General features: G+C 36.3%; 1 protein-coding gene and 1 non-coding gene across 3 annotated transcripts in view; both read right to left on the bottom strand.

The window, feature by feature from the left end:
- Positions 1 to 23,503, bottom strand: part of NLGN1 (neuroligin 1) — an 846,948-nt gene that overhangs the window by 519,724 nt on the left and 303,721 nt on the right. The window lies entirely within an intron of this gene.
- On the bottom strand, positions 21,108 to 21,307 carry LOC132231961 (U2 spliceosomal RNA). Its single transcript, XR_009452152.1, has one exon. It is a non-coding gene; the product is annotated as a U2 spliceosomal RNA (small nuclear RNA).

Raw genomic sequence — 23,503 nt, 5'->3', positions numbered from 1 at the left:
CTAGCATAAAAAAAGGATAGTTAGGATAGCTCATTTCTACCCTAAACTGTAGGTAAACCACAAATTAGCTGTGCATGCAACTTTAAATCAACTTACCTCTTTGGGCCCAAATTTCATTTTACTTGTGTAATTATCATATTACACCCCCCCTCCCCAATGAAGAGCATGTTTACTCAGTTTTGTCACAGCACCAGGCATTTTTCCTGGCATGTTCAACCATGAAATGGATGGTGGATAAATAAGCATTTCTTTATCTGTAAAATAAAGATTGCCCTAGATTTTCTTACAGTTCCACCAGCTTGAGAATTCTATGGTTTAGGGTATCCATATTCCAGTATCCAGGAAGAGAGCATAACTTCCAAACATCGCGGCATGTTTGGAACACAGTAAAAAACAGGGGTCTCCATTAATTGCCTTGAGCTTTGAAACTTATAAATTTTGTATGTGGAAAATACAAACAGCAGGGATACTGGATATTTTTCTGGTATTCTGTAGGGGAAAATGCCACCTTTGCCCAGTGGATGAGGTGAGGTAAGAATGTAGCAGAAGCCAATTGACTTTGAACTCTTCCTTTATGTAGCTCAAATCATAACCAGTAAGGCCCTCCTGTGCATTTATTCACTGGAATATGAATAAAGCAAGCTAAGTAGATGAACTCTACTTTTACTCTTTTATCTTTCCAAACAGTGTCTTTCCTGCTACCCTAGAGTTCACCTCCAATCCTGCCCTTTATTATTTGTGCATGGCACTGGATGGATCTCAATAGATGCAAGATTATTTGAACATAGACCCATTGCTCAAAGAGTCAAGCACCTAGAGAGGCAGACAGCTTCATGCATGGAATATAATAATACAGACATGTGAGTTACCAAAGACTTGTTGAAAGAGGTTTCTAAGCTGAATGTTGGGTTATAAAAAGGAATTTGACTGGCAGGAAACACACATACATCACTGGAGAATGTTGGAAAGTGAAGTGTGGATTGGGAAACCAAATATTTAGATTCACTGGAACATATACTATAACTCAAGCAAGGGTGGAAGATGAGGGTTGGGCCAGAATATGGCTGCTCTTAAAATCATGTTAATTAGCTTGGTCTTTATCCTGGAAGAAATAGAGACCCACTGAAGGATTTTCGCAGAGAAGTTTCATGGTAATTATGATATTCTGGTAGTTAGGGAGAAGGTAGATCAAAGGGAAGAAAAGTTCACTATTAATGTCTCGAAAATTATACTAATTAGTATGTTCTATGTCTTAAAGAGTCTCAAATACTCTAATGGAGACCTACCTAAGTCAATTAAAATGTTGGTTTTGGCTTCTTGGGTTGTTTTGCTTTTGACTGGAATAATAATTTACTATTTTTGATGGGCCATATGTGTTTGATAAGTAAAAGGAAGGAAATTAATTAAAACACAAATGTAGTTTGATGGAATACATTTTTTAAAATGCAAGGTTCTAGAGGGAGATAATTAAAAGGTGACCTTGAGAAAATATTTGCATTTGTAATATGTCATGTGTAAGCTGATGAATGATGATCATTCAGAGTTTGAGCATTTTTTAAAGGAAAATGCTTCAGATGAAAATCATTTTCAAGATCCTATGAAGCAAATCTGCACAGGGTTATTTATTGGGATTGGTGAGGGGGGTTATTTATTCATTAATAAACTACTTAGTGTATACATTGTCTCAGCAATTTTTCTCTTACTTCCTTTTAAATTATGTAAACCAATTGACAACTGATGAGCAAATTAATTCTGGATCAGAGAAGAGCTTCACAAAGAGTGTGCTCTCACAGAGCAGGAATCGAATATTTTCTAAAAACTCAGTGAAGTACAGTTCTCTGAACAATAACTCTAACCTTTTTTTTTTTTGCCAAACCCAGGAATTGAAAATATAAAATTATTTTTTTTAATATATCTGGCTACCTAATTTCCAATTCCTAATGCAAACAAATTTTATAGTTATTTCATGAACTGGTATGAATTTGAGAAAGAATTTCAGGTAAGAAAAATGACACAAGTCAATGTCAGAAACTTATTTCTGTATTTAGCCAATATTGAACCAAGAAATTTAAATAAAATTATTTTTAAATATTTAAAGAAACTGTTCAAAACGTCAACTCAAGTTACAAAAATTTACTTATTCAAAGGCAGAAAGTAAAATGATTATGCATGCAATTGCAGCAAATAAGCTTTTTGATTGTTGAATTTTGACAAATGATCACGTTTGTCTAGACAAGTCCCCAAATCTTGAAACTGTCACTTGATTTTTTTAAAAAAGAAACTTTAAAGTATATAAAATTAGAATTTCAAGTAATGTGTACCTTACCAAGACTCCTTCAAATTGAATGGATTACCATTGTTTATTCTGGGTTCATTCTTCCAATTTAGCAAACAATGTAACTATATATACAAAACAAATTGCATGCTTTAATAAATTAGCTGGATATTTTAAAGCAAATAATATATTTCTCATAGAGAGATCTTAGAGTTAATTATCTCAAACTGTCTATATAATTCTCTAGTACTATTATTTTTCTTTTAGAAAGTGAAAATGCCTGTCACTTGTAAATATCCTTGTATCCTTCAAGGTTTTGGCCATCATTCCCTACATACAAGAAAATGCTTTGTATGTTAAGTACAAGCCAACGAGTAGTCTATGTTGCCCATCACTAATTCACCAATATACACATGTTGAATATCACTTATGTATCAAGTATGTGCTATATACTCATTGGAAGAAGCTATAAATATAATTTGGTCATCAAATGTAAGAAATCCCTTTAGGTTCATGCATTGCTTTGAGTACCAATTTCACATTTCTGGTTTAGTGTCTATTATTAGAAGACAAATAATAAATATTGAAGGAAAACATGCCAGTCACCACTTTTATTTTTCTGAGTTATTAATTTATTCTCACATTATAATTGCACATTAAACATTTACAACCACTTATGCTTGAAGTTTTAAAGTACACTCTCAAGATAGACTGTAATTACTAATTATCTTTTTTATCTAGAGAATAGAGCACCAATGAAGGAGATAATTTTAGGAAGAGATGCAGCAGATAACTTCTAATAAAAATTTTAAAATCATTATTTATCAAGGTAAAAATTTGGTAATAATAATTTTTAAATTAACTCATGAGTTAATGATATTGTCTATATAAGATGATAGCCATAAACTCTTGGTTCATACTCTGACTTGACTTAATATACTTATCCCTAAGTTACACAAATGGGAAATGTTTATTATTATTTGCATATGGAAAATATTCTGGGTTCATTCTTCCAATTTAGTATACAAAAAACAAAAGTTGCCCTAACTGGTTTGGCTCAGTGGATAGAGCATCGGCCTGTGGACTGAAGGGTCCCAGGTTCGATTTTAGTCAAGGGCATGTACCTTGGTTGCAGGCACATCCCCAGTGGTGGGTATGCAGGAGGCAGTGGATCGATGTTTCTCTCTCATCAATGTTTCTAACTCTCTATCCCTTTCCCTTCCTCTCTGTAAAAAATCAATAATATATATATATATATATATATATATATATATATATATATATATATATATATATATATATAAAGTTTCTTTTGTTTCTCTTCATATTCATTGAGGCCAGTTCTCCTAACTTTACAAATAGTGAATTTTAGCTTTGATTTTACCCTGACTCCTAGAGTAACTCAATACAGGGAGGCCTCCGATATTAATTTTGTGACAACCAATCTTTCCTCTGTTCAAACCTTGTAATAGTAAGAATAACATTATAGAGATCATTTTCAGGATGATACACAATGTATGGAAGGTGGCAAGTACACACCACCTAACATGTAGTCATCATTTGCCGGAAGCTGGTCCATCCTTGCTGCTTGACACAGTCACTGCAGGGAAGAAACATCTGCACATCATATGTTTCAAGGGACCTGGCGTATATGGCATACTGTTCTTAATATGTTTGCTCCCCTTCTTAGGGCTATGTGTACTAACTAGGGTCACCTCTCCAAGAAAGGTTGTTTCCCCAGGTGGAGATTTTCCCCTGGAGTTAGGGATTAACAGGACTAAGGAAGGGAATAAATCAGTAAAACCCCTTAATTAAGTACCATGTGGGTAGTTAATCACCTTAACTATGAACAATAAGGCTTAAGTTACATAATCTTTACTTAGGATAATCTTCTTCAGTTACTTCCTTATAGCTTAACAGAACAGTAGAGTAGTGACCTTGGAATGGAGATTACAAATGCCCTAAACCTTTGGAATAGAATGGATAGGATTAAAATCAAATGGTATAATTACAGATGTAACAGGAGAATAGAGGGAGAACCTGGTGTGAACCTGGCTGGAGAACCTGGCTAGAGAACCTGGCTAGAGAACCTAGCTAGAGAGAACCTGGTGAGAGAGCCTGGCTAGAGAACCTAGCTAGAGAACCTGGCTGGAGAACCTGGCTAGAGAACCTGGCTGGAGAACCTGGCTATGCTGATGATCTGAATGCTGTCTCTGTGTCATTCCTTCTTCGCCGACTCCGTCCACACCTTTGGGAGTCCCTGGACCTGCTGGGGCTGGACCCCAACAATCATTCAATAAGTAGAAAGCACCACTGTTGCTACTGCTACTAGTACAATTTCTAATACAACTTTTACTAATGAAAACAGGAGAAGAAAAATAGGCGAATGAGAAAAAGTATGACAACAAGAGGAAGAAAAGATAGTGTGAATACAATGTGTTTTGATATAATTATTATATGCAATACATAAGATGTATGTAGTTCTTTAGACAATAGGAAATTGTCTCCTCCACCATGCCTCAAAAACTGCCAAAGAGCATAAGGGATGGAGCACACAGATGGCAGAAGAGGCCTCTAATCAAAAAAGTTTATACTGAAATAAAGTGTGCTGGAAGTAAATGGAAATAATTTCATTTTTCTTTTCTTATTGAAGCAAATATTGAAAGTGTGTGCAACAACTTATCTTGGTATTGGTATTCTTTCTGCATAATAATGTAAGTTTATGGCTCTGCAATGTATCAGTGGTCATTCTAAAACCCCAGACATTAAAGGAAACTGTACAAAGTTATAGATATAGATTGGACCAGTGGAATGTATGGTTTGAAAACAGCATTCAAAATTCTCTTAAAAAGGGTGCCATTCCTCCCAAGATGCTTGCTGACTCTTTTGGGTTCTAGAAAAAAAGAAGAGAGTTGTAGGAGAAAAGATTACAATTTCAAAACAGGAAGGAAATATGTTTCATTTCCCTTTTTTCCTCTGGTTTTACTGGTAAAATTTCTCTCTGTGTCTCTGTATATCACTTTACCAGCTCTCTAGAGATAGTATTACTGGTTTCGTGCCATCTGCCAAGGCCACAATGCAGGAACAGCTCTTGTCTAGCTGATCAATTACCTTTTATTTTCAAGCCAATGGAGCTTCTCCTTCACATCGGGTAAGATTTTAACGCTGTTCTGTATATCTTCCTTCACTAAATTAAACTTTCTCTGCTGCCCCAGATTTCTTGATTTTTTTTTCTTTTTGGTTCCCATAAACCAGAAGGGATTCGGTGAGCCAGAAGGAATTCTATCCCTAAATAAACAACCTCTCCCATACAAATATATGAGTACACACACATCAACATGTGCAATTTCTGGCACACATCTTCACTTTAATTATTCATGTTCAAGCCCTAAATGTTGAACACAAGGTATTTTTTTAATGAATAAGGCAAAAATAATTCAGCAAAAATTTTCAGATGACATCACGTTGCATTATAAAAATAATACAAATGAGTGATGGATTCATTAACATAGGTAATAAAAATGATTTATTCCAGGAAAACTGTAAAAATATATTTATTAATAAAAATATATTTTATAGACTAAATAACTCTATATTTTTGTGTTCTATTCCTACTCAGAAAATTGTGTCTTCAGGTACAAAGAAACAACAAAATCCTTTCATTTAACTACCCATCTAATGACTGAATCCTTTCAACAACATTCTTACCAAGTTATCTAGATTATACTAACTATGCCTAATGATAATTTGGAGTAGCCCAATCTATTTCTGGCATCTGTAAGTATAATAATAAGTTCTGAAAAGTGATATAGAATATACTTCTTACAGTCTTCCCACCTAACTCCTTGGATTCACAGGAACAAACATACCTTCAGATAGGTGAAGGCAGTCAAGCCCTCCCCTCTGGTTCTGCTCTCATCTTGCTTAATCAGGAGTCAAATCTCATAGAAGGCAGCTACTCTCCTGGCCAAACCTTCTAAACCAGTGATTCCCAAAGTGGGCGCTACCGCCCCCTGGTGGACGCTGCAGCGATCCAGGGGGGCGGTGATGGCCACAGATGCATTTGTTTTAACTTTTTTTGTATTACCTTTCTATTCTGAGTTCAATAAATAGTTTCATAGTTTCAAACTTCAATGTTTCTAATTTACACCTTTCTTTACTATATTTTACGAAAAAGGTAGAAACATTAATACATATATCTTTCTGTTTAATTGCTATTAAAATTAAAAAAAAAAATTAATTTCCAGGGGGCGCTGAGTAATATTTTTTCTGGAAAGGGGGCGGTAGGCCAAATAAGTTTGGGAACCACTGTCCTAAACAGAGTACAGTTTGTCCACAACCCTCTGTGGTGAATGTAAAATCTATGGTGGGTCTGATCAGGTAGTGTTATCACCTCCTTTCTGCACATTATACTTTCCTAATGAGGCTTGAGATCATAATACCTTTTGTCATGACCACATGCCACCTTGATCCCATTTTGCAGACCCCTCTCTACTGCAGTCCCAAGGGCTTTCCATCAGGAGCCCTTTTTAAACACCCTCCATCCTAAACTGTAAAGTGTTTTATTGTTGTTTGTTTTGTGCTGTTGGTTTGAAACTCACCTGTGAGAACACAAAAATTTCACAGTCAACTTCAAAGGTGACCATGTCCAATGAAAAAAGTTTAAAACAATAGAGGAATAGTGTTTTGGAATTTCTTAAGTGAGATCTCTCAGATACTTGTTACATTATTGAACACTATAAAAATTTCCTATAGATGTTTGGATATAAATGGTGATTTATCTCACAGGAACAAGTGAGTTGCTGTGCTGGAGGTGTGAAAGGATGAATGAGTGTGAGTTTGTTTTTGTCTTTAATATTATTTATTGCTTCCTCACTTCTGAATGCCTTTGTCTCCCTGTTACATACTCTTCTTCTCTCTATCTCACTTCCATTTTTTGTGTTCCCTATTTAATTGTGTTTTTCCTCATATCTCTTCTGTTTCTTGAGTCTGAAGGATACAAGACATGAGAGTCCACTAGGAAGAAGGTTGGGAAGAACAGATTTGAATGTCTGAGGCTGTTCTAGACTCTATTACCAATTTTAAACACTGTTAGCTGTTACCATTTATGCAAATTAAGTGATGAATGCCATCATATAAAAAAAAGATTCACTGGTCTAGGGAAAACTCATAATGAATGAAAAATAGAATAAGGTAAACTAAAAATTTGTAAAAGTTCTATCAAACCACAATTATATTTGCAATACAAAAAATAAACCAAAACCATGAATTTCACTTGTTATTTCCATTTTTGTGAAAAGAATATGCATGTTTATTTTGTTTTTTCTCTACACTTTGCATATTATCTGGCACATAGTAGGTACATGAATAAATATCTGTTGAGGAAAAATAAATTCAATCAAACGATGAAATAGGTATTCATACATTCCAGTGGAATTTGGAACAAAAATGGGAGGAGCTTCCCATACATTATGTATTGCTATAACTTACCTTAAATAATCAACAATTAATTATTTCTGTCCTTAACATTATATGAGGCATACAGACAACTTTTCTGACTAAGTAAGATTAAGAGGTTGGGGGAGGAGAAAGAAGTTCCTCAAACCTTGACCATTTCTTTAATCTTTTACTTATTAACAGTTGTAGCAGGGAAAAGGCAGCAGTCTGGAAAAACCTGAAACTTTATGCTGTATGCCTGTCAAAGGTGTGTGTGTGTGTGTGTGTGTGTGTGTGTGTGTGTGTGTGTGTGTGTGTGATATCAGAGACATATACCCTATTGTCTGGACAACTTCAGATAATTATTGAAATGTATAACCTAGTTGCCCTAGAGTATCATAAAATCAGTTTTTATACTTTATGTTTCAATGAGTTTAACCCTTTCTCATCTTTCTTTTTTTAAAGAAGATATTTTTATTGATTTTTTTTTAGAGAGCCAGGAAGGGAAAGGGAGAGAGAGATAGAAACATCAATAAGGGAGAATATCGATTGGCTGCCTCTTCAAATCACTGGGGATGAGCCCACATCCCAGGCATGTACCCTAATCAGGAACCAGACAACCTCTTGGTGCATAGGTCCACACTCAACCACTGAGCCACACTGGCTGGGCTCATCTTCTTTTTTTTATATTTCCTGACACGCTCCAACCCTACCCCAAACTTTATCCTAATTTTGGCAGAATCACAGTCAATGAACAAGCAGTTACTTTCCAATGTCTAAGTTACTCTCTTGTAGTGAACTAGGCACTTAAAGAGATACATTAACTTTCAGGCCACTTGGGTACTATTCAGAGTAATGGCTTATAGCAGTTAATAATGTATAACATAACCAGAGCATGCCTTAGGCAGACTCATTGTGTAGTAAACATAATAAAACAGCTTCTTTTTAGAGTCGATTGGAAGTACATTAATTCCCCCACCATTAAGACATTGTGAAGGAAGAAAAATATCATATCATTTGCATATTTTATGTAGCTCTAGTATATTTTATCTCATTTAGATTTTAATCACACAAATACTTTCTCATTCACTTTTGTTGTCTTATCATTTTTAAAAGGTACAAATATTTGTTTGCATTATGATTTTTATGATGGATCCCATATTTAGCCACCCACTATTACAATAAACTGCTTTTCTTTTTATTAAAAAACAGAATAGTGCTTCATTACCAGGGATGGCAAGTTAGATCCAGCATGTATATGTGCCAATCAGAGAATATGATTCCTGGGGTCTACTTGAATACTATCCTATCGTTTCCCTTCTTAACTCTCTGCTCTAAGCTCAGGACTATGTAAGCCATGCTTGGTTTACTTCTTGTCCTGGATAAATAAATAAAATAATCAGGATCGAACCAGAATAATGCCTCAATATAGTTGGCCCTCTGTATCCACATGTTTCACATCCAGTAGTCAACCAACCTCAGATCAAAAGTATTTTAAAAATAAGTTACGCTGTTGCTGATGTGTACTAGGCAGTCATTATTCCTTAAATAATACAGTATAACAACTATTTACACAGCACTTAACGGTGTTCGGTATTATAAATAATCTAAAGTAATTTAAAGTATATGGGGAGACATGCATAGGTTATATGCAAATACAGTATTTTATACAAGGGACTTGATTGTCTATAGATTTTGGAAACTGGGGGGAGAGGGGTTCTTGGAACCAATCCCTCACAGATACTGAGGGACGACTGCATTACTAAATAGTGCTATAATCATTAGCAGGTCCAGGCTAAGATTCTTGCCCATGCAACCTCTTCCAACCCTTTATAACTGCTTTCTGAAAGTGTATTTTTGCTTTGAACAAAGTGTCTCTCTTGGCCTATTCCAAGAATTTAATTGAAGTCTTTGATATTAGACTGGTAAATCTTGGCTCATTTTTATTAGGTTGCCCTGATTTGTTCCTGGTAAAAAGTCTACATTTTCCATCCCAACTGAGAAGCTTAAATCAGAGACAAAAAAATAACAGGGACAAAATAGTATCCGATAGACCCAGTGGTGGCCAAGGATGCATTGCTTGCTTATTTTGCTGATTTTGGAGGCACAAGGATAGAAGAAATATTTCTGTAGGAAATGAAGGCCATAACTAAAAGGAAGTCTATTAAACATTAATGAAGGGCCCCTGATCTCATATATGTTAGTATCCATTTAATAAGTAATTTCAGAAAGAGCTGCCTAAAATGAACTAAATAACCCTATTTAAAAGGTGGCCATGTTCCACAACATGTGCCAATCAACCTGTCTTGTCACAAACCCTCAGCTTTGGCCCGGATGCTACTGCACTTTTGATTCACATTTGATTGTTGACACTGGCTCCCAGACAACTCACCCAATACCCCCTATCTCTCTATTAGGGCCCCTGAGTGTAACTTATCTAACCAACCTTCTTTCTTGTTTGGAACCTCTCCCAGCCTCTAGGGGCCAGCTTTTTTCTCTTCAATAGAAGAGAAAACAATGGATCACCCTAGTGAGCTTTGAGTACCCCAGCAGAAAAAGGAAATTAGGTTTTTTTTTAACACAAGGACTGGTATTGCACACTGGCTTATAGTCATTTAAAATGTTGAATATAAAGAGGGGAAAAAACACATTATGTCAAAAAGGGCAAAACTGAGTCAATTTTCAGCATTTCTTAGTACACAGCAGCAGGGATTGAAGTAGAATTTCCTATTTTATTTTACCCAGAGGCCACCGCAAACAGTTTCTCTAAAATTGTTATAGGCCCAGAGTTAGAGCTGCATGATTTTAGGTAGCTCTGGGTAAACGCCTGTTAGCTGCTCTGTTTTGCTGACTTGAATATCATGATCTGTGTCATGCCAACACATTGAGTTCAAAATCTTGGTTGTGTTATAAAGCAAATTTGGTATCTCAAAAGCTATGGTTAAGAAAAAAAAAGTGATGCCCGGCCACTGTGGCTCAGTGTTTGAGCATCAACCTGACCTATGAGCCAGGAGGTCATAGTTCGATTCCTAGTCAGGGCCCATGCCTGGGTTTTAGCTCCATCCCAGTAGGGTGTGTGCAGGAGGCAGCTGATCAATGATCATCTCTCATCATTGATGTTTCTGTCTCTCCCTCACCCTCTCTGAAATAATACATATATATTTAAAGGGAATAAATCACTTTTTATATGCTGTTCTCTGATTTGGTTTATATTAACAAAGTTTCTTGAGTTTTGTGGACCTATGAACTCAGATATGTCATTGATGGCTTTAATAAGGTGAAAAAAGTACTAAATAAAGCAAAATTAAATTGAAAGACCTAATAAATGTTACTAGACTGCAGTGAACTTTGCATGAAGGGGAGGTCTGGAGTTATGTACCAATGAATAAAACACTGAAAGATTACATAAATAGGATTTATTGGTTTAACTACTCGCTGTAGCAAGAAGTTCGGAAGGAAAATAAGAACAAAAATCCGCCTTATCTTGACTAGGATCACCACCATCACATTAAGTTTCTAAAACTGTTTGAAACTATTATGGTTTTCACAATTTATGTTTAATCAATATTATATCCATTCAATACTAAATGAGAAGTTTCTAAATTGCTCAAGAAACTGTAGAGAGTGCAAAAATAAATTACATGGGGATTTTCCCTTCAAAGATTATACAATGAGATCAAGGAAAGATGTATATAAACAAGGATAACTTGAGGTAGGAAGTGGTAATTGCCTTAAGTAAAAAATAAATTGCTATGAGAACCCAGAGCAAGAAGCAGAACTTGCAACTAGTGGGAGAGAAGATTTTATATGAATGTAGAATTTTAAAGCCACCAGCAGAGAAGCACACATGCTCAAAAAGAGATCACAATATATTGTGGCATATAATGGATCACTAAGGAGGTATTTCAATTCATTTAAAAAGGATGGTCTAATTTAGTAAATGGATGTTACAACTGACTATCCATTAGAAGAGCATACATTGGATCCCTGTCTCACCCAATTCCTGTTGATTAAAGATGTAATTATAAAACAATAAAAAAATCTTAGAAGACAATTTAGGAGATTATATATACAAGCTAGATATTTGAGAGTTCATTAAAAGCAAAACAGAAAGCTTAAAAGCTATGAAACAAAATATGAAAGTATTTACTATATAAACATTTAAAATGTGTATATGAAAAAATATATTTTAAGCAATAGATAAGTAATAGATTAGGAAACAAATACTTGTAATATAGATAGTAAAAAAGGGTTGTTATACTTAATATAGCAAAGGCTTTAGTAACTGATAACAAAAATATTGACATTTCAGTAGAAAATGAGCCAAAGAATAAGAATAGACAACTTATAGAGCAAGTTGACCAATAGATGTGTGAAAGTGTGCGGAACTTTGAGAAAGAGATGTGCAAATAAAAATAATCCTGAGATCTGACTACTTCCCCTGTCTATGGCATATAGTCAAAAGTGTGATAATCCCTAATGTCCCTATATGTAATAGGGTACTCTCATACATTTCTTAAGGAAATGTAAATTCTAACATACTTTTTGGAAAGCAATATGAAACTATGTGTTGGAATAAAGCACACCAGTGATTCCACTCCCATAGAAGTAAAACAACTATTATATACAATAATAATTCATCAATGTGTTTTGTTGGTGGCAAAACCAGAAAATAAAAATTAAATACTTATCTGTAGGGAATGGTTGAACAAATTTATCTCTGCTGTGAAATATTATGTAATTACTAGTGGCCCAGTGCACAAAATTCGTGCATGGGGGGGTTGTCCCTCAGCCTGGCCTGCACCCTCTCCAATCTGGGACCCCTCAGGGGACATCCCTCTTGCAATCCAGGAAATTTGGCTCCTAACTGCTCACCTGCCTGCCTACCTGATCGCCCCTAACCACTCTGCCTGCCAGCATGCTCGCCCCCAACCGCCCCCCCCGCTGGCCTGCTCCTCCCCATCTGCTCCCCCGCCATCTGATCGCCCCCAACTGCCCCCTCTGCCCATCTGATTACCCCCAACTGCCCTCCCCTCCTGGCCTGATCGCCTCTAACTGCCTCTGCCTTGGCCCTGCCACCATGGCTTTGTCCTCAAGAAGGTCCCGAAGGTCTCCTGGTCTAATTAGCATATTATCCTTTTATTAGTATAGATTTTTTAAAAAAATATATTTTATTGATTTTACAGAGAGGAAGGGAGAGAGAGAGAGAATTGGAAACATCAATGAGAGAGAAACATCGATCAGCTGCCTTCTGCACACCTCCCACTGGGGATGTGCCCACAACCAAGGTACATGCCCTTGACCAGAATCAAACCTGGGACCTTTCAGTCCGCAGGCCGATGCTCTATCCACTGACCCAAACCGGTTATGGCTAGATTATTTTTTTAATGAACTAAATCTTCCTCAGCTGATATGGAGGCATTTCTGTAACAAGCTGTTTGAAAAAAAAATAGAGCAAGATACTGAGAAGCATAAAATATTATTATTTTATAAACCAAAGACTTGAAACTTGTGTATGTGTACATGTGCATAATTAATGAATTAAAAGAATATAGTAGAATGCATAGAAGCAAATTACAATTGAGATTCTGGGATACACATGAAAACGGTAGGGAAGGAGAGAAAATGGAGAAAGTTAAAGAAAAATAACACTTAATATGTATGGGTTGAACATTCCAAAAGTACATTTGTGCAAAACTAAGAACGCATCAATAAAGGTATTGAAGATAGAAGACATCTCTGCACCAACGGGGCTCCCTGAATGGGAAAAGTAGGAGAGGATCTATAGTTCTATTAGAAGTAACCCTATAGGCAAGCTGATTAAAGTTTATTACCAGTTCCCTGGAAGGAAAAATTGAGGACTGACATCAGAAACTACACAGCATTCATTTATTGGTGGCATATGACTGGGTATAGTAACTGCTTAGTTATCGTTTTTTTATTTTAATGTAGAAATTGAGCTGAACTTGAAGAATCATTACAAATATAAATGGAAAGAGGGTATTTTTGATGATGTAAAGTTAGTTTCTTTTGGTTGAAGTAAAAGGATATGTTATAGAGAGCAGAGGGAGACATTTCTGGAAAGATTCATTTAGAACATAATTATGGAAGAAAAGAAAAAACAGCAGGCTAAGAGTTTAGACTTTCCTAGGCTGCAAAGTACTGTAAATAATATATGAGCAGGAAAGCTATAAGGTCAGATGAATTGGGGTTAGGAAGCTGAGTAGCAAAGTGAAAATTTTAATTTCAAATAACATTTTATCTTTATTAACATGGGTCAAAACTTTCAAAGAATAATTTCTTTTTCTTTTCAAAATACATAAAATTAGAGAGTCTAATATCATACATTCCCACATATCCATTGTGTTAGTTTGCTTGGGCTGTTATAACAAAATACCATAGACCGGATGTCTGCACAAACAGAAATGTATTTCTCATAGTTCTGGAGGCTGGTAATCTAAGATCAAGGTGTCAGCTGAATTAGTTTCTGGTGAGGACTAGTCCTGGCTTGCAGGCAGCCTCCTTCTTGCTGTGTCCTTGTATGGCCTTTCCTTGATGCCTGCCTGCATGTGGAGAAAGACCCAGAGATCTCTCTCTTCCTTTTTGTAAGGCCACCAGTCATATCAGATTGGGATCTCACACTTAGGAACTCATTCAACCTTCCTTACTTCCTAAAAGCCCCATTTCCAAAAGTAATCTTAATGGGGGTTAGAGCTTTAAATATGGATTTGAGGGAGACACAATTTAGTCCAGAGCACCCATCATTAAAATTTGATAAATATCTAGATTTTGCCACTCTTATATGATATATCCTACTTATTTTTCTATAAAATGTTTTATTATTTTTTTAAAATATATTTTATTGATTTTTTACAGAGAGGAAGAGAGAGAGATAGAGAGCCAGAAACATCGATGACAGAGAAACATCGATCAGCTGCCTCCTGCACATCTCCTACTGGGGATGTGCCCGCAACCCAGGTACATGCCCCCGACCGGAATCGAACCTGGGACCTTTCAGTCCACAGGCTGACGCTCTATCCACTGAGCCAAACCGGTTTCGGCAAATGTTTTATTTTTTAAATATTTTATTTTTAATCTTTATTGTTGAAAGTGTTTTAAAGTAAGTTTCAGATTTCATTTCAAACCTATAAACTTTAGTACAGAATTTTGAAATATAAGAGTTTTTATTTACACAAACATTTGGTTATTCCATAGTGAATAAAATTAACTATAATTCCTTGGCATAATCTAACAACCATACCATTTTTAAATTATGATGATTGTCTCTATGATATTTACACATTGTCATTGGGTGTTATAAAACTTAAATATATTTTAATATAACTACCTTCTCTCACCTACTTTTCCCAATCATTAGCTTAATTAAGAAACTGAGTCAGATTTTTTTTTTTGTAGAATGTCCTATATTCTAAATGAATGTTTTCTTATGATGTCTTTTAATTTTCCCACAATCACCTGTATTTCTTGTAAGCTATCAGTTAACTCTAAAGCCTTCATTAGATTTAGGGATAACTTTTTTTCCCAAGAATATTTCATTAGTGAGTCTATGTATTTAATTTTCCGAAATATTACGATGAAAAAATCACATAATATTGATTTGTCATGCCTTTAGTGATTTTAAAATTGAAAGTGGGTCAAGATGGTGACATCTGATTTTCCACTGACCTTTTATTCAATAGTTTCCTCTATTGATATTTTTACCTGAGTCATTGAGTATTGTCAAAATGTTGGTGTTCCTTAGTTATGTTGTGTTCCATAATTTATATAGAAAATTCTTTGTAAAGAAGAACTTTTTCTCCTAAACTCTTAAATGTTTTAAGAAAATTCAGTAGTGTCTTGAGCTGAGTTGAACAATGTGTTTGAATATATATTTTCCTGCATTAATGAGAGAACTGTTATTCATTTTTCTACAGATTTGTCCATTCATTCATCAGATATTTTTTGCATGCCTGCTATATGCTAGGCATTATACTGAGTCAGAGGGATGCATGAGTGATCAAATAGTAAAAAATTTCTACACTAATAAAATCATTAATGAGACACTGGTAATACACCATGTAAGTAAATTATATAATATTTTAGATGGTGATGAGGTCTCTGGAGAAAAGAACATGACATAAAAATGACAATAGGAAGTGTTAGAAGAAAGGGTCATTGCAATTTCATATTGCATAGTTAGAAAAAGCCTTAAAATATGCTGACATTTTAGTGAAGACTTAAAATTCTTGAGGACCACATGATGCAGATATTGGAGGGGAAGCATTCTTTGCATAGAGCACATTAAGTAAAGGTCTTGGAGATAGAGCATGCAGGATGCCTGCCTTTGAGGAAGAACATGGAGGCTAGTGTGGCTGGAGCATAGTGAGAGAATAGAAAGTAGATGACTCAGAAAAGTAACAGGAGCTAGACTTTGTAAAGTCTTCTAGGCCCCTTAGTGGTCTGTGGTTCCTATTCTAGATGGAAAAGGAGCCACTGAAGGATTTTGAGAAAAAGAATAATATGCTACTCCTTATGTCAGAATATAAACACTGTGGCTGCTGTGTTGAGAATAGGCTTAGAGGGGCAAGGATAATAGAAAGGAAACTATAATCCAGATTAGTCCAGGGTGCATACAGTAAGAAAATATTAGATTTCATATATACAGGATGGGTCAAAAGTACGCTTACAGTTGTCCATATGAAAAATAATATAAGAATTAATAAAATAATATAAGAATAAACTCTGGCTTACTCACAACTGTAATCCTACTTTTGCCCCACCTGTATTTTGAAGGTAGATATGCCCCATATCTAATCTTCCGACACAGTTTGCTGGCAGATTAGATATGGGGCATGAGAGAAAATTGAAAGTCAAAGATAACCTCAAGATTTTTAACCTGAGCCACTGGAAGTTTAAAGTTGCTTTTCACTAAAATAGGGAAGACCACTAAGCAAGTAAGGAAAGAAAAATATTTGGACATGTTAAGTTCAAGATGAATATTGGATACTCAAATAGAGGTGAAGAACAGACAGTGAAATATTCAATGCTAAATTGAGTAAGAGTCCTGGAACAGAAATTTAAATTTGAGCATATAAGATTATAGATAGTATTTAAAGCCAGGAGTCTAGGTGAAATTAATAAGGGAGTAAGTATAACTTTAAAGAGAAAACATTCAAGAACTGAGCCCTGCAATATGTATACATGCTGATGGAAACGATGTGATAGAGAAAAGTCAATGGTACTACAAAGGGGTGAGATTTTCTGGAACAATTCTCAGGGGTTTGGCAAAGGTGAAGGTGTCTAGTATACAAGTTAAGGGTTTGGCCTTTTTTGTAGTATAAGACTAGAGATGGGGGTAGGCAGTTGATAGATGAAGCAGATTAGACATTCATTACTCATTGTTTCTATATTTTCACTGAAATAGAAAGCAAGGTGATCAGCTAAGAGTGCAGACAAGAGGAAGTGTTAAAAATTTCAAGGGAGAAATCAACTAGGGAAGGAGGCAGGAGAATGAACAGGAGAACTGTAATGTAGTTACTGGGCAGCCTGAGAGCCACTTGATGTTGATCGTGTATTTAAAGTGGAGCGCCACTCAATGTGGTTGTGGCTTTTTCCCTGTCATGCTTAGCAGAATGAGTGGAGAGGAAGACAGAGGTGTAAGGGAATTAAGTATAACTGTAGATAAGAGATGATAAAGATGGGCTGCAAGCTGTCTAAACAGAAAGAAGATATCAACAGGGTGAGAAACAAAGATGAGCTGTTTGAATCAAGTGCATTGCTGGTAGAATGAAAAATGTATACTCTTTGGCATATTAAGAAGAAAATGTAGTTGGTGGTTGGAGAGTGGACTGCTGGGAAGTAAGATGTGGAGACTTCTGCTTATGACAAGGTATAAAGTGTGCCTGTGGGAATGAATGGTTTAAAAGGGTGGAGGGCAAGAAGAAAGAAGCATTCGGAAGTTCAACAGTATACAGATTAAATATTGGGTGAGTGTTCCATGTTAAAATAGGCCCAAGTCAAGAATACAAATCTAGCCCTGGCCAGTTTCACTCAATGGATGGAGCATCAGCCTGTGGACCAAAGGGTCGCAGGTTCGATTCCCAGTCAAAGGTATGTATCTAGGTTGGAGGTTCGATTTCTGCTTGAGGTATATACAGAAGGTAATCAATTGATGTTTCTCCCTCACATTGAGATTTTTCTCTCTTTCCATTCCTTTCTCTCTCAAAATCATATATTTGGGTGAGGATTTACCCAAATATATTTGGGTGAGGATTTACAAAAAAAGAATACAAATCTTTAAGACATCAAGATCATTAGTTATTTGCTCCTCAGGAGAGATATTTGATATCACCATAATCCTAGAAATAGTGTACATTCATGAATGAAATTTTGAGCCTAAGAAAAATACAAATATAGTGTTTATCGTCACCAAGGCCTTCACCAGCCTAGAAGAGATTGTGATTCTGCAACTTTTCCCAGAACCATGTTCTCCAGCTGTGCCAAACCACTTGCACTAAAACACAGTGTTCTAACAGCACAGGACTTGGAGTCAGAACAGGATTCACATCTCTGCTCCATGATTTACTAGATGTGTCAATTTGGACAAGTTATTTAACCCCTGAATCCACAGCTTCTTATCTGCAAAATAGGGAAAGTAAAATTGACTTGAAGGGTGGTTGTGAGACTCATGTTATATAATATATGTAACGCTTTTACATAGTGCCGGGAACGGTGCTTAGTAACTATTATATATTATTCCCAAATCTCATTAAACTATTACACTCTCATGACTTTCCTTCTGTTGTTACCTTTAAATGATATGCTCTCCCTTTCCTGAATACAACAAAACTGTTAGTTTGTTATCTAGACTGTCTATACTTTGGCAGAAGGCTTTGTCTTATCAGTGTCTAATTCTTACTACATCAGACTCTCAGAGGCAACTTAAGGCCTGTTTGACTGAATCTGGTAAATGAATACAACATGGCTGAATTTGTGGAAAAGTGATAGTTATGCTTACATGCTTTTACTTTTAAAAAAATATATAGCAAATAAAGGATTAAAGTAAAGCTACCTTGTTAAGAACTAGAAAATCAATAAACATTAGATTAAATCAAATTATGATCACCATGTCTTAAATTATGTATATTGAATAAGTGATAAACATACTCTCTGATCCTCCTTAGCAAGCAGCAAAGGTAAATGCAGAATATTAAGGCCATTTGAAACTGGATCATGGAAGTTATTTCTTTTCCAAAAGCAAACAGTCTGTCCTTACACAAAACATCATTATAGCTAGTGTTGTCCTAATACAGTTATGGTCCTAATCTGCTCACCCTGGAATCATATTTTGAAATTCAAACCTATACCTGTTATAGTTTGTAACCAGAACTCACAGTTTCAAGAAACATATTTGTCACATGGTCAAACACCTGGCCTCCTAGTTGTTTTTTGAAACATGTTTTTCTGAAACTATTATGTTTACTGTGATATTTGCTCCAAAGACAATAGCTAAAATATTTCTAAAGCACTGTTCTTTCTCCAGTCAGCCAAGTTATTATCATTCTAATGATCCTAGGGTCAAGTACATTACAAAGAACTTTTTTGTCTTTGAATTTTCTTCCTGGCATCATGACTCTGTTGGAGTTTAGACCTTAATGTAAATTTCAGGAAGACCTACATTTGCATAAAGGATTATGCACAATCTAAAGAATTAACTACAGGGAAGTTGATTTATCTGCTCTTCTATCTAAAGACACCTCTACTAACTGCTATTTCTGCAGTGTACAACAATAATTAGTGTGTCTAATGATTCCTTCGAGGCACAAAAGAGCATTTCGAATTCTCAATAGATATAAAATTAATTTGGTACATATTCACCGCTACCAAACTGGTATACTTGTACCAAACTGTTTTCTAGTTCTTAGAAAATTGACAAATCCCACTCAATCTGTAAGCTAATGTTTTGTTAAGTTTTGTCAAGTACAAAATATAATACTCTGATTATGCCAAGGAAATGAGTTTTCTATCTTAGTTGAGTAACCTCCAATTTGAAGAGGCAATCCAGTGACACACTCACCAGAAACATCATTACCTGAATTTAAAACAAATACAGGAAGCATAGGGGCATGGTCTAAGGTATGAAAAAAAGTGTTGTTGTGGTGATAAAAAAAGAAAAAAAAACAAAAAAGAAACATTAAATACGGAGTGAAATAAAGTTGCAAGGCCTGGACACTGTGAAATAGACTTGATCAGATAATTCAAAATAATGATCGGGGTTACAAGGGATGGAGGGTGAGAAGAGGTGTGCTTAGGTGAAGGACAATGGGTAAGGAGGGCTGCTTTGGTACCGGGCAAGTTAGGGCAGGGCAGGTTCCACATTCTGGAAGAAGCCTCTGATGGAATGACAGAATCTACTTCAAAGTTCCAGCTGGACAAATTTCTGATCAGAGTGGAAGGAAAAGCATAGAGCAGTAGACTGGGGACAGACTTCATTAAATTTGCTTAGTTCAAGCACTGCTATCTGCAACAAAGATACACAAAATTTACCAGAAACACTTCTTGGTAGATAATGATATAGCTTATGAAAATTTTGTTGTAATATAGTTACCTTTTTAGAATGGGAGTATTTCCCAGAAAAATCAGATAACCAAGGAACACTTCATTCTGTTGCTAGTTAATATGTACTGGTCATCATGGCACAATGGTATCCTATATAATAAAAGCATAATATGCTAAGTGTCTGACCATTCAACTGTTCTGTGATACACACTGACCACCAGGGGGCAGACGCTCCAAGCGGTAGGTTAACTGGCTGCTGGGATCCGGCCAATCGGGACTGGGCAAGACTGGCCAGACATGCCCTGGAGCCCTCCTGTGGTCCCTCCCCAGCCTGATCACTGGTGGGGTCCCTAGGTCTGGCCTGCACCCTCCAGGACCTCTCGGGGAATGTCAGAGAGCCGGTTTCAGCCCGATGCCCACAGGCCAAGGAACCCCACTGGTGCACAAATCCATGCACAAGGCCTCTAGCCATGTATAATGGGTTATAATCATATTTTATTGGAAGATAAATGTTTTCAATGTACATGTTACTATCAATTAATTTTTAGAGTAGAAGTACTATTTAAGGGAATGGTGTCTTACTTGTGGAATAAGGAGCACTGGTATTGTTTCAAACTGGGAAGTTGAGCTTCTATTTTGGAGACAAGATCTTTCTAACTAATTAAATCAGAAGTTATGGCTTCATTATTTACATTCAAGTTATGTCTACATTAATTAAATTTGTCCACAACATGCCAAATTCTCAAGTAATGCAACTCAATATAAACCGTGTATTACAATTAGAAGGGATCCTTAGAGATCACCAGCTGGGTCAATCTTCGCACTTTATAGATGAGGAAACTGAGGGCAAACTGACCCATCCAGGGCCAACGGGGCTCCTACCACTTAACTTTTCAATAATACTTTAAACTATTAGATCATAAAGAAAAATTATTTTGTAAATCAAGCAGGCCATAAATCACCTTCTTATTTTGCACTGTGACTTTACACAAAATTTGTTTTCTACACTTGATCTTAGCCAAAAGGCCGAGAAGCGATAAATTTGTTTTCTAAATTATAGCAAAAAAAAAAAAAAATGAGTAGGTTAAAAAATGAGAAAACCATTTTTTTAAGACAATTGGCATATTTAAATCAATAGAAGGTTCTTCACCTCATATTTTCAGTTTTTAGTCATTGATTAACTAGAGCAAATTAGGCATAAAATAAAAATAGTCTACCTAAGGGATTTCTTTCTGCAGTATAGCATTTTTAGTTCCCTAGAGAAATAAATAAAAAGAAAGGAAATAGATAAATAAAGAAAAAAGTAAAGAAAGCATACCCTAGAGTATGACCAAGAAAAGATGACCATACATCCAATTAGGTGTTAAAACAGGGAATGCAGCCAGCGGAAATCAATCTGCATACCAGAACTTTTGAGTACGCCAGAGAGATGACCAAGTATTCTAACTGCATATATATGATGGCATCAAGCACACAGAAGATGCCACAGATATGCAAACAAGACATATGCATGCATTTGAACAGATTTGCTTTTATTTTTTCATTCAAAACAATTGATCATGCTAGATGCATATCATGACTTCACAAGTTTTGCAAACACAGGCCATAAACAACCTAGCTTCTCTATACTCAGGGACAGCACCAAGGAATAGCCCCTGTATTGTCTCAAGTAGCCTCTCTTTGATCCTATCCATACTTCTCCAAATAGATAAGCAATCTTACTCAACAGTAGCCTTGATCTACAAATGTAGTGTTCAGAGGTAAACACAAATCCACCACTTTTCCAACTGTATTGCTACCAAAGCCTCGCCTGTATAGAAACTTGGGAGTTTCTTCTGACCCTTCATTTATGAGAACTGCAGAGTTAGGTTCGATCACATTCATAAAGAGTAAAATTTAGGAGAGAGGATCTAAGCCTTTGGGCTAATTTGTAGTAGACTAAATTTAATTTAGAGTCTTTGTGAGAAGTCAGGCCCAATAAACCATTGAGCAATTCATCCTATATAATAAAAGTGTAATATGCAAATTGACCAAAAGGCAGAACAACCTGTCGCTATGATGTTCACTGACCACCAGGGGGCAGATGCTCAATGCAGGAGCTGCCCCCTGGTGGTCAGTGCGCTCCCACAGGGAGAGCACTGCTCAGCCAGAAGCCAGGCTCACAGCTGGCAAGTATAGCAGCAGTGGAGGAAGCCTCCCCTGCTTCTGCTGCAGGTGGGTGGTAAGGAGCGAGAGGTCCTGGACTGCAAGAGCCCTGGACCGCCAGAGGGATACCATCATTCAGACATCCCCCACGGGATCCCAGACTGGGAGAGGACACAGGCCAGGCTAAGGGACCCCTCCAAGTACATGAATATCATGCACCAGACCTCTAGTCTATCATAATAAAATGCAGACTGTTTTTTTTTTTAATTTCTTTATTGGCTAAGGTATTAAAAGAATGGAATTACCACATATGTGTACTAAAGAACATGACCACACTTCAGGAGGGGTCTGGTCTTTGCCTTGGCTCCTTTAAACCTATGGAATTCCCCGAGTAATAGAAATGTATTTGTATTTATGTTCCCTCTTCCCTCAGACCTTAGAGTTTTTCCTAAGAGTTAGGTGACTCATGGAGGGTCTCATGATCCGCACCTGATAGTTCATGTTAACAAGGAGATTTAGCATTGGGGATTGACCATACTAGAAAGACCAAACCCATGTTTTTGAGCCACATATCTCTATTTATCTTCAGGGAGAAGAGGGAAGTTGAAGAATGAGTTCAATGTTGTTGGTGATAATTAAATCAATAATGACCAGATGAAAAAGCCCCAATAAAATGCTGGACGCAAAAGGCTCATCTGAGTTTTCTGGTTGGGTAGCTCATCTGTTAGAATGATGGAAGTTTCTCATTTGGAACTCTCCCAGACTTCATCCTATGTGTCTCTTCCTATGGCTGACATATGTGATAGAGTATAGTATAATGAGAGGATGTACCACTGTGGCTGCTGTGGTAGCTTTGCCAAAATTCCCTTATCAGGCCAGAGAGCTCCTCTTATTTGCAATGAGTATTGTCTGCTAATGGTCACGACTTCACCTTTCTTTGGAGAATTGCCTTTGGGCAGTCAGGTGCCACCTTATTCAGGAGATTATATATTACACCGCTGGCATGCCCCTCCCCCATGAAGAACATGTTGGACAAAAGGACAACCACCCCCACCTCAAGGTGGGACCAGCTCTTTGGGGTAACTTGTG

The sequence above is a fragment of the Myotis daubentonii genome, chromosome 3, assembly GCF_963259705.1.
Source record: "Myotis daubentonii chromosome 3, mMyoDau2.1, whole genome shotgun sequence".
Taxonomy (NCBI): domain Eukaryota; kingdom Metazoa; phylum Chordata; class Mammalia; order Chiroptera; family Vespertilionidae; genus Myotis; species Myotis daubentonii.
This window is presented reverse-complemented; position numbering and strand designations above follow the sequence as displayed.